We start from the raw sequence: 11,903 nt of genomic DNA on the forward strand, positions 1-11,903 counted from the left end.
ATATATATATATATATATATATATATATAGAAGATATCTATCTATCTATCTATAGATATATATATATACATTTTGCCTTTCATATTAATGTCTAAACTGAATTTTTTTTTCACAAGGTGATGGTTCACATATACTTTAAATGTCATTTTGTGACATTTCAATAAAGTTGTAAAAAAATGAAGGTTACAGTGCAATACAAAAAAAGTGTATATATATATATATATACACACACACACACACACACACACACACACACACTTTTTTTTTGTATTTGTATAATGATCTCTGTTCCCAGTTGCATAAGGGGATTAGAGAAATTAGATGGAGACTGCAGAGTGGTATGTCAGCAGGAGGCAGAGAAACAGCAGGACACTGATCTTCCCAGGGAATGGCTGGGGGGGGGGGGGCTTCAGCACAAGTCTGACTATAGAAGGACAGGCTGTGCTCCCAGCACAGCCAGAAAACTGACCACACTGGATTGGATGTGCATGCATGTCCCTGCATGGTCAGTTTAAAATAGGAAAGCAGAGGGATTGGCAGGGTCACCAGGGATTTCACACAAAGGAAGGAATAGAAAGAGAACAGGATACAGTTTAACCCAAGTACATGGTACAACAGATATATCAGGAATATGAAATGTTGGGTAACAAATGCTTTTATTCAGTTGTATAGACCGCAGTTCAGTGGACCATGCTGTGCTGAAAAAAATGGTGGGAACAGACCTAGTAGTGAATAAGGATCCTTACTTTGTCTATGCATTGGGCCCTAGTCAGGAGCATATCTGCCGCAAGGCAAACAAGGCATTTTTCTGGGGGGCAGCACTCACCCCCAGGCAACCACGTTATAGCCGAATGACGGTTACAGCGTGGTCATCCAGTTTTGTGAGGCCTTCTATTGACACCCTCCCAGAATCGAGCCCCCCACGCACCTGTCTCCTATCAGTGCCACATATCAGTGCAGCTTCAACAGTGCGCCTCATCAGTGCCCACCAGTGCCGCCTCATCCTCTGTCCCGCTGACCCCATCCTACGGGCTCTAGTAGCACATTGGGTCACATTTGCAAGCGCATGTTTGATGTGTTTCCATGCTTCATGTTTTTTTCTTTTAGTAGGAGGAGAAGAGACTGGTTGTTAAACACAAAACCCTATTAAACATGTTGCCTTTTCCACACGCTCCTATTAAAGTCTGTGGGGCCAAAATCACACTTTCCTGCACCAAAAGAACTGCCTGCACCTCTTCCAAAAACGCACTGCAGGAAAATGCATAGGTTTGAATGGGCCTCAAAGAGGATAATATTAAATGAATTGTCGTGCATTGGTGCTTCAGCAAATGTGCAACAAATCAAACAGGTGTGAGGGGAGCCTCTTGGTACCTGTGTTTACATGCATGCAAGCGAGTTCAGCCCTTGGATGCACAGAATTCTATTTTCTCTAAACACAGGTATACTCAACAGGGCTAAACATTCATTCTGATTACTACCATCATCATCTTCATCATAGGGGGTTTAGAGCCCTATGCATTCAGAGACGAATGCCCAGAATGTGGAATACCTGCGTTTTAGGCATACATCCCTGAATGCATAGAGCTCTAAATGCAAGTACTACTCAGTACAGTGTTTAGCTCCATGTCATAGACATTGACAGGCTGCAAGTTAGGCACTGAATTTTTGCTTCCCGGGCAGAATAAAACTCTGGGACTGTACAAGCAGAAGAGGTGGGTAGGCACAGCACAAAAATAGAAATACCACACTCTAAAGCCTCGTACACACGATCGGATTTTCCACAGACAAAGCCTCAGACTTTTGTCCGAAGGGGGTTGGCCAAAAACTTGTCTTTCATACAAACGGCACACTATTGTCGGCCAACAAACACGAATGTGCCTACCCCAACACGAACCGATAAAGAGGAAGTTCAATTGTCATGTGCCACCCTTTCGGCTCCTGCTAATTTGGTGTTAGTAGAAGTTTGGTGAGCGTTGATTCATGCTTTTCATTTCTTGCTTTTCATCTCATGCTATTCAGTTAGTTTCTAAACGGCCGTTCATCAACCAGCCATGTTGCAGAATCGGAGGAGATAACGTGTTATTTATTATTGGCCTTGGAGTTTTTGCTTTGACCCAAGTTCAGTCCACGAACAGGAGGAGGAGGATTTCTTGGACCAAAAATTAGTTGCTTTATTAATCGTGAACAATTATGTCATATGCCTTTGCTGCAGGAGCTCCAGGAGAATAATCCGGATGATTTTCGGAATTATCTCCAGATGACGGACCCCTGCTTTCACCAACTCTTGGCAGTGTTGACCCCCTATATTAAAAAGCAGGACACATGAATGAGGCTTTTATTTTATTTTTTGGTTGAATAATAATGATTTGATTTGTTATGTTTTCTATTTTTGGATGCATAGAATGCACTTTTTGGTTAAGTTCTATTGGCAGATAGCATGTCTAATTTTATTTGTTTTCTTTTTTTAATGCACAAGAAAAAAAATTGTGTAGAATAATACTTGGCTATGTGTTTTACTTCAAATGACAGTTTGGGAGTAGGCAGTTACATTTAAAAAAATATAATGTAAAATTGACAAGGGACACCAACATAGTTGTATCTTTGATCTTAAAAACTACGGGATAATGGTGTTGTGGTAACTTGCCCCCCCAAAAAAATAAAAAAACAAAAAAGCATAATAATATTATTCTTGATATCACTTGAAAAAAAAGCCTTTGAAAATCTGTTTGCAATAACTCCATCAGTATCACCAGCAAAGCAGCTTCATTATTATCCCATTAATGAAGAAGAGAATGTGCGCTGCATTTCGAGATTTCATAATTTGCCACTTCACGAATGTTAATTCTCCATTACGAATGCTAGTTTACAAGACCGTCCTTGCTTCCGAGCATGCGTGTTTGTACTTTGGACTTTTGTCCGAAGGACTTGTGTACACACGATCGGAAAACCTGACAACAGACATTTGTCCGCGGAAAATTTATAAGCCTGCCATCCAACATTTGTCCATGGAAAATTTATAAGCCTGCCATCCTACATTTGTCCGCTGAAAATCCGACAACAATTGGCCGATGGATCATACAAAGGGTCTGCTTTTCTGCCAACAGCCTGTCATCACACAATTCCCGTCGGAAAATCTGATCGTGTGTACGAGGCTTTGCTTAGGATGTGGTCTGATATTCTAAAGAAAGGTGTATGGGAGGATTTAGGTGTAACTTTTTTTTTCATTTTGGACAGAGTAAGGGGGGGTTAGAACCCCCTGTAAGGTTTATGTTTGCCATCTTTGTCACATTGGGAAGATTTCCCTTCACTTCCTGTCCCATAGCCAAAACAGGAAGTGAGAGGAAATCCCTACAAATTAATGGAATCTCTTGGCCCCCACCTCAGTCACCAGAACTAGTGTCCCCATTGAAAGATTTACCCTCTATTACCTTGCTGGGGAAACCCAAAATGAGGGATTTCTCTTACTTTCAATGACAACGGTAAAATGGACAAATAGAGAGGTTGAATCTTTCTAAAGGGGACACAGACAGCAGTAAAAAACTGCAGAGGTTCTAATCCCTCTCCACTCTATCCAAAACAAAAAAGAAAGTTTTGCCATTCATTTCAATAGGCTTGCTCATGATTGCACTCATGCTCTAAAGTGTTTCTTAGCCAATTGTTTTGACAAAACTTGCTAAGCTGCAGTGCAACCACAGAGCACCAAATGGCATTCCCCCTTGCAGTAAAGCACATGGATTTTATTGCAGGAAAGCAGAGAGGTATAAACGCCCCCTAAAAATTGCATCGTTAAACTTTTACAATGCAAAAGAATGAAACACAGGAAGAAGTTTTGATGGGAGTATTTTAGGAATGTAATTTTAGACTACATTTACATTCAATGTGCCAAAAACACAAGAAAGCATGCACATAGGTAAATGGGCCCTAGGACAACTATTAACATTTTTTTTGATTCTGCATTTACAGTATATTTCAGGGCATACCCTGTTGAAAAGTAACATTCAAACATACCTGCTACCTGCTTAAAGACAAACTGTCACAATGTACATGCAGGGCAAAATAACAGTATCCCTGCAAAGGGTACCCCCAACCCACTATATACTCACTTTGCTCCCCATACACATAGGGACTAAGAAGCAGCAAGGGATCACAAGCAAGTAAACTATTAGGGAGTTGGTTGGGGGGGGGGGGGGGGGGGTAGGCTTTGCAATGACACTATCACTTTGCTCTGCATGGCCAACGTGACAGTGGGGAAGTTTACTTAAGTTGGAGCACTCAGAATTTGGTGCAGATGTGCACAGTAACCAATCAGCTTCTAACTTCAGCTTGCTCAGTTAAACGTTGACAATAAAACCTAGAATCTGATTGGTTACTATGCACAAGTGCACTACATTCTGTGTGCACCAGTTTTAGTAAATCTATTTACTTACATAAAATCAAATGTATTTGTTCTGTTTACTGTTATCACCAAGAGAAAAAGTGAAAGCAATTCCCACATTTTGAATTGTCATCGGGACAGTGTTAAAGGGGAAATCTTCCAATAGGGACACTAGTTCTGGTGATAATCAGGGATTCCCTTAATTTGGAGGGATTTCCTATCACTTCTTGTTTTGACTTTGGGACAGGAAGTGAAGGAAAATCTCCCCAATGAGGGCAAAAAAGAAAAAAAAACTAACAGGGGTTATAATCCTTCCTTACTTTATCCAAAATGAAAACAAAAATGCTTTAAAGCGGAGGTCCGCCTACCGCTGCAAAAATAAAAAGCCAACAGCTGCACATACTGCAGCTGCTGACTTTTAATAATCAGACACTTACCTGTCCTGGAGTCCAGTGATGTTGGCACCGCAGCTGATGTTTCCATCATCTGTCGGGTGCATGCCCCTGATCTGTCGAGAAGTGCCCGGGTTGTACTGCGCATGCGCTGTACGGAACAACACAACAGCTGATTTTACGATCAGCTGTTGTGATGGCAAGATGGCGCCTGCGCACAATAGCCAACAGAATACATTTTTCTGTCAGATTGTACCCTGTGCTCCTGTGGCGAGTTCATGTCGGTGAGGGGCGAATTTCTACATGTTGTGGGCGGATTTATAAATGATGGGCAGTTGGGGGACAGAGTTTTTAAAGATGCCCAGTGCTGCAAAACAAAACTTTGGAACTCCACTTTAAGTTCCATTTTAAGCTGACCATACACATAGCAAATTTCATCCAGCTCCTGATGAGGATGCGTGCATTTACTATTCATTTTAGTATGTGCATAGTAACAAATCAGCTTCTAGCTTCAGCTTGCTTAATTAAGCGTTGGCAATAAAACCTAGAAGCTGATTGGTTACTATGCACAAGTGCACTACATTCTGTGTGCTTCAGTTTTAGTAAATCTCCTCCACTGCCTCTTTGAACAGTGAGTGTGGGCACCTTTCCGTCAAGGTAACACACATATGCAGAATCACAAAGGCGTGCTTTCTGCATGTGGTGCTGCATATACAGTATATGACATGTTTTTGTGGTGGGAGTGCACACCGTTACTGACGGCTCCTGGTCTCCGGATAACAAGTGAAAGCCATTCACAGTGATCATTATGTTTTAGAACCCTCCCTTGTATGTTTTTTTCTAACTGCAGGTGCATTGGGGTTTATTTACTAAAGCTAGAGAGTACAAAATTAGTCACAATTCTGCAGAGAAACCAATCAGCTTCCAGGTTTTATTGCTAAGGCTTAATTAAACAAGCCGAGGTTAGAAGCTGATTGGTTTTTCTGTAGAATTGTGACTAATTTTGCCCTCTCTAGCTTTAGTAAATAAACAGGTACAAATAAAAAATAATGCATATAATGTGACATCCCCATGCACATAAGAAGTAGGAGAATTTAGTTTTGGTTTGTTATGGTGGTGGTTCATGGTAATGGCAAGAAAATATAGAGATAAGTTTTTTGTTTTGTTTGTTTGTTTTTTTATTTTTTTCAGCCAGTTTTCCTTTGATAATAAAAAAAAAAATCAAAATCAGAAAATCAGGCGCTATCCATTAACATTTACCACCGAACGAAGAGCCAGTTTATCCTGAACAAAGCAAGGTATAATTCACCTGTACAAGTAGTAGATGCAACAATATGTTATATGTATATTCAGTGTTACAACACAGACCAAAGTTGCAAAACTGTATTCAGGTGTTAAAATTAGTTTTACCTTCATTATAAAGGGTTAAAAACGAAATGTCTTTAAAATACTAGCACAGTCTGTCTTTGCAGTAGTCTCTTGTATGTCCTTGCACTTCAGCACTCGGGCAGAAAGAGGAGGGGGCTTAATGCATTGTACTGTGCTGTGAAGGTAATACAAATGGTGCTTAATGATTGGAGGATAGAGCACAAGGAGGACTTCATCACTGAGCTGTTCCTTCACCATCCAATCACAAGTTTGACCAAGTACACCCATTATGAACATATTTACAAACTTTCACAGGCAAGACTGATCACAAGGGCTGAGTATAATATCCACCCGCATGTGTGTGTTGTGTAAGGGTGGTGCAATGCATTGTTACAACTCATTGCAATTTTTACCTTTTTTTTAACTTTATTGAAATGTAACAAAATTTCTATCTTGTACTGCTAATCACGCTGCCAGCCTTCACTTTTTTAGGCCTCATTTCGATGGATGGGGGCAGTAAAAACATGCAGTTTAGCCCTGATTTTACCGCCCCTAAGCACAGAGCTGAAAGTCATTATGGCCACATTGCCATGATGTGTTGCAGAAAAACTGATACCACAGGTTGTGTTCAACGGGCATTATTGTCACCAATTACAACCCTTTCAAATGAATAGGGTTGGGCCACAACCACTCTGCAACCATGTGTGATGCATGCGGTTGCCTGTGGTGCAGCAGGCTTCCAGTGATTAACACAGGCGCAACATATCACCTCTAAGCTGCTTGTAAAATGCCTCTGAAAAGCAATCCACTGTGAGGAGAGTAGTGGCAATGATGGCTGCACATGTAAATGAGCCCTTAAAGGGGTTGTAAACCCTCTTGGTTTTTCACCTTAATGCATTCTATGCATTAAAGTGAAAAACCTTCTCTCATGCTGCAGCCCCCCAGACCCCCTGTTATACTTACCTGAGCCCTGTCTTTCTCGCCACGGGGATGAGCACACCAGCTATTGCTGGTGTCTTGTGTCCTGATTGGATAGATTGATAGCAGCACGGCCATTAGCTCCCGCTGCTGTCAATCAAATCCAATGAGGCGGGGGCCAAGTCCTGCTTTCTGTGTCAATAGACACAGAAACAGGACACGGGAGCACGTCCGCACAGGTGCCCCAAAGCAGAGCGCTTCCCCAACGGGGAACTTGAGAAAAGCAGGAGCCACCAGCGCCCCTGAGGGACCCCAGAAGAGGAGGATCGGAGCCACTCTGTGCAAAAATATCTGGACAGAGGAGTTAAGTATGACATGTTTGTTATTTAAAAAAAAAAAAAATGAGGGTTTAGTAACCCTTTGGCCTCTTTTACATGAACGATCCGTTCAGGTCCGCCTGTCAGTTTTTTAGGTGGACCTGAACGGACCCTCCATAGACCTCTATGGAGCGTCGGATGTCAGCGGTGACATGTCCGCTGACATCCGACCCACTCCGATCCGAAAAAGTGTAACGGAGGAAAAACCTACTTTTCCCTCCGTTTTCGGATCGGATCGGGTGACGACGGACTCTACAGTCCGTCGTCATCCGATCCCCCATAGAGGAGAGCGGCACTGTGACAGGTCCGTCGCTGCACAGTGTGCAGCGACGGACCTGTCATCTGCCTGCTCAGTGGGGATCCACGGAGCGATCCCCGCTGAGCAAGCGGATGTTTACGGGGCGGATCATCTCGGATCCCGTGTGAAAGGACCCTTTAAAGAGCTACAGTGTCCGAAGAACCTTCAGCATCTGACACTTCCAAGAGTCAAATCACCAGCCCCCTGCTTTTCTCATTGGTTCTATCCACCAGCCCCTACATTACTTCTCTGTTCTACTGAAACTAGTGTAGCAGGGGACCAGGCTACAGGCAGAAGATTTATTGAGTGCTGTAGTTCTTCAGAAGAACAAAGATCTGCAGTATGAGTGTCACAAAAGGAAAGTGTTTTTTTTTTTGAAGGGCAAATAAAATCGTACTATTTTTATTTGTCTCACGTACCACTTCAGCCCCGGAAGATTTTACCCCCTTCCTGACCAGAGCGTTTTTTTGCGATTCGGCACTGCGTTGTTTTAACTGACAATTGCGCGGTCGTGCGACGTGGCTCCCAAACAAAATTGATGTCCTTTTTTTCCCACAAATAGAGCTTTCTTTTGGTGGTATTTGATCACCTCTGCGATTTTTATTTTTTGCGCTATAAACAAAATAAGAGCGACAATTTTGAAAAAAACGCATTATTTTTTACATTTTGCTATAATAAATATCCCCCAAAAATGTATAAAAAACCATTTTTTTTCCTCAGTTTAGGTCGATCGTATTCTTCTACATATTTTTGGTAAAAAAAAAATCGCAATAAGCGTTTAATAATTGGTTTGCACAAACGTTATAGCGTTTACTAAATAGGGGATAGTTTTATGGCATTTTTATTAATAATTTTTTTTTTACTAGTAATGGCGGCGATCAGCGATTTTTATTGTGACTGCGACGTTATGGCGGACATGTCGGACATTTTTGACACATTTTTGGGACCATTGTCATTTATACAGCGATCAGTGCAATTAAAAATGCACTGATTACTGTGTAAATGGCACTGGCAGTGAAGGGGTTAACCACTAGGGGGCGGGGAGGGGTTAAGTGTGTCCTAGGGGAGTGATTACTAACTGTAGGGGGATGGGCTGTATGTGTGACGTCACTGATCTCTGCTCCGATGACAGGGAGCAGAGATCGAGTGACACTTGTCACTAGGCAGAACGGGGAGATGCTGTTTACAACGGCATCTCCCCGTTCGTCCTCTTCGTGAGGCGATCGCGGGTATCCCCGCAGCGATCGAGTCCGCGGGACCCGCGACCCGACTCACGGAGCTCCCGGCCGGCGCACGTGCGCCGCTGGCGGCGCGCACGCAATGGCACGGCGGGCAATTCAAATGGACGTACAGGTATGCCCATTTGCCCAGCCGTGCCATTCTGCCGACGTACATTGGCGTGCGCCGGTTGGGAACCGGTTAATGCAAGGCATGGTTGTGGGATGTCTGCCATTATGGACATAACACAGGACTAGCTGACCTAAACCAGCCTTTTTCAACCAAGGTGCCCAGGCAGGTGTTTACAAGGCGGCAGGTTAATCAAGCTTGTGTTTTAGTTACACAAAGCCACCGGTTTTCATTATGCACCATTATGACTTTCTAGCCACCGTCATCCTAACAACCAATCACGTCATCAGTTGATAAGGAGGATGTTGGTTGCCTCCACAGCATCCTTGTTTTACTGTCCTCAGCCCCTCTCCCTCAGTACTGGGGTCACGTTAGCTGACTGATGTAGAGAAATTGAGGGAGAAGAGAAACATTGGAATACTAATCAGTACCAGTGTGCACAACTGTATTTGCTTTGGAGGAATAAATTGCCTCTAACGTTGGGTGTCCTACATGTGTGGATTTTGCTGCATTCTGTAAAACTATTAGAATCGTTTTTACAGTCAAGGCAGGGTGCCTTGACTGAAGAAAAAGTTGAGAAACACTGCTAAACTGTTATTTTAAAAAAAGAGACATTGAGAAGAAAAGGGGAAAGGCATACAGAAGAGAGGGGGAAAATAAAATAAATTCAGTTGTCCTAGTTTAGCTAATAGAAATGCTGTAAAGAGCAGTGAATAATTATGTGTTAAAGACATAAATGTACAGTAATTCTTTTCATATAACATATTGCACTAGCATCGCTTCCATAAAGCTCACATAATTGATACCTTTTTACATTTAGTGTCACTGTACTGAATTTCAGGGAAATAATTAGCTCTAATGTGTCGTTTGCTCTGCTGACATCCTCTTTGATATGAATGGAAGGGTGATATTTATTGGAAAGATGACAGAAGTATAGAGCAGCGGGGGGCGTCACGGTTATTGTGTCCTGCCATCAGGTGGGCTTATGTATGAATGGTGTAATGCAGATTCAAAAGAGACAAGAGTTTATAAAGTTGTTTCCTCTGTTTAGGAAACATGCAGCCAGCAATGTGTTAATAGAAAAAAAAAGATGTTATGTCAACTTTCCTTTTGTTTATACAACACCTTGCACATACCATGGTGACTGATAGCAAAATGGCTGACCTTTCCCCTTTCTTCAAAACTGTATACAAAACAATTGGAGCATAGAGGAGCTAGTTTTTTTATGATCCGGGAGCTCTTCACGTGGCATGACTATGGCCAGGGCACAGTTGTGAACTTTTTTGGAGGTTGTGCAGGAAAATTCATATTCTATTGCAGTCTTTCTCAAACTTTTTAAAATGGAGAAACCCTTGAAATAACTTTCTGGTCTCAGGAAGCCCCTGTTAATGATTACTGTATTTACAGCTTATGGCACATTAGCATGAACAATAAGTCATTTGAAACATGCCCCCTTAAATTGGTGATCATTGAAGTACCCCATAACATCAGTGGTCAATGAAATCCTCCTACACGTAGATGGTCAATGGAGACAGGCTTCCTTCAGACTGGTAGACCATGGGAGAAGGGCCCTATTACTGTGGTGGTTAGTGGAAACTATTCTCCTTACATTGGTGGTCAGGGGAAAAAATGCTACTTACATTGGTGGTCAGTGGGAAGAATACTCCTTACATTAGTGGTCAGGAAAAATAATGCTCCTTACATTGGTGGTCACTGGAAAGAATGCTCCTTACATTGGTGGTCACTGGGAAGAAGGCTCCTTACATTGGTGGTCACTGGGAAGAATGCTCCTTATATTGGTGGTCACTGGGAAGAATGTTCCTTACATTGGTGTACAGGGGAACGAATGCTCCTTACATTAGTGGTCAGTGTTAAGAATGCTCCTTACATTAGTGGTCAGGGGAACAAATGCTCCTTACATTAGTGGTCAGTGTTAAGAATGCTCCTTACATTAGTGGTCAGGGGAACGAATGCTCCTTACATTAGTGGTCAGTGGGAAGAATGCTCCTTACATTGGTGGTTACTGGGAAGAATTCTCCTTACATTAGTGGTCACTGGGAAGAATTCCCCATACATTGGTGGTCAGGGGGAAGAAAGTTCCTTACATTGGTGGTCATTGGAATGAATGCGCCTTACATTGGTGGTCAGTGGAAAGAATTTTCCTTACATTGGTGGTCAGGATAAAGAAAGCTTCTTACATTGGTAGTCAGGGGAAAGAATGCTCGTTACATTGGTGGCCACTGGAAAGAATACTCCTTACATTAGTGGTAAGGGGAAAGAATGCATCTGAGATTGATGGTAAGGGGAAATAATGCTCCTTACATTGGTGGTCACTGAGAAGAATGCTCCCTACATTGGTGGTCACTGGGAAAAATTCTTCTTACATTGGTGGTCAGGGGAAAGAATGCTCCTTACATTCGTGGTCAGAAAAAGAATGCTTCTTATATTGGTGGTCAGTGGAAAGAATTCTGCTTACATTGGTGGTCAGGGGAAAGAATTCTCCTCACGTTGGTGGTCAGGAGATAGATTGTTCCTTACATTGGTGGTCAGGGGATAGATTGTTCCTTACATCGGTAATCAGGAGATATAATGTTCATTAACATTGGTGGTCAGTGGAATGAATGCTGCTTACATAGGTGGTCAGAGAAAAGCATGCCACTAAACTGGCCCAGCCTACTTTCTAAGTGAGTAATGTAGGGTACACACTATAAGAAAATCGAATGATCGTTCGATTTTCCTCGTTGTCTTCACAGCAAGTCAGAACTGAGGACGGAATTTATGTCTGAAAATTCTCGTACGACGAAAACTTTTTTTTTGTTTATCGTTTC

Source organism: Aquarana catesbeiana, linkage group LG04 (assembly GCF_042186555.1).
Source record: "Aquarana catesbeiana isolate 2022-GZ linkage group LG04, ASM4218655v1, whole genome shotgun sequence".
Classification (NCBI taxonomy): Eukaryota; Metazoa; Chordata; class Amphibia; order Anura; family Ranidae; genus Aquarana; species Aquarana catesbeiana.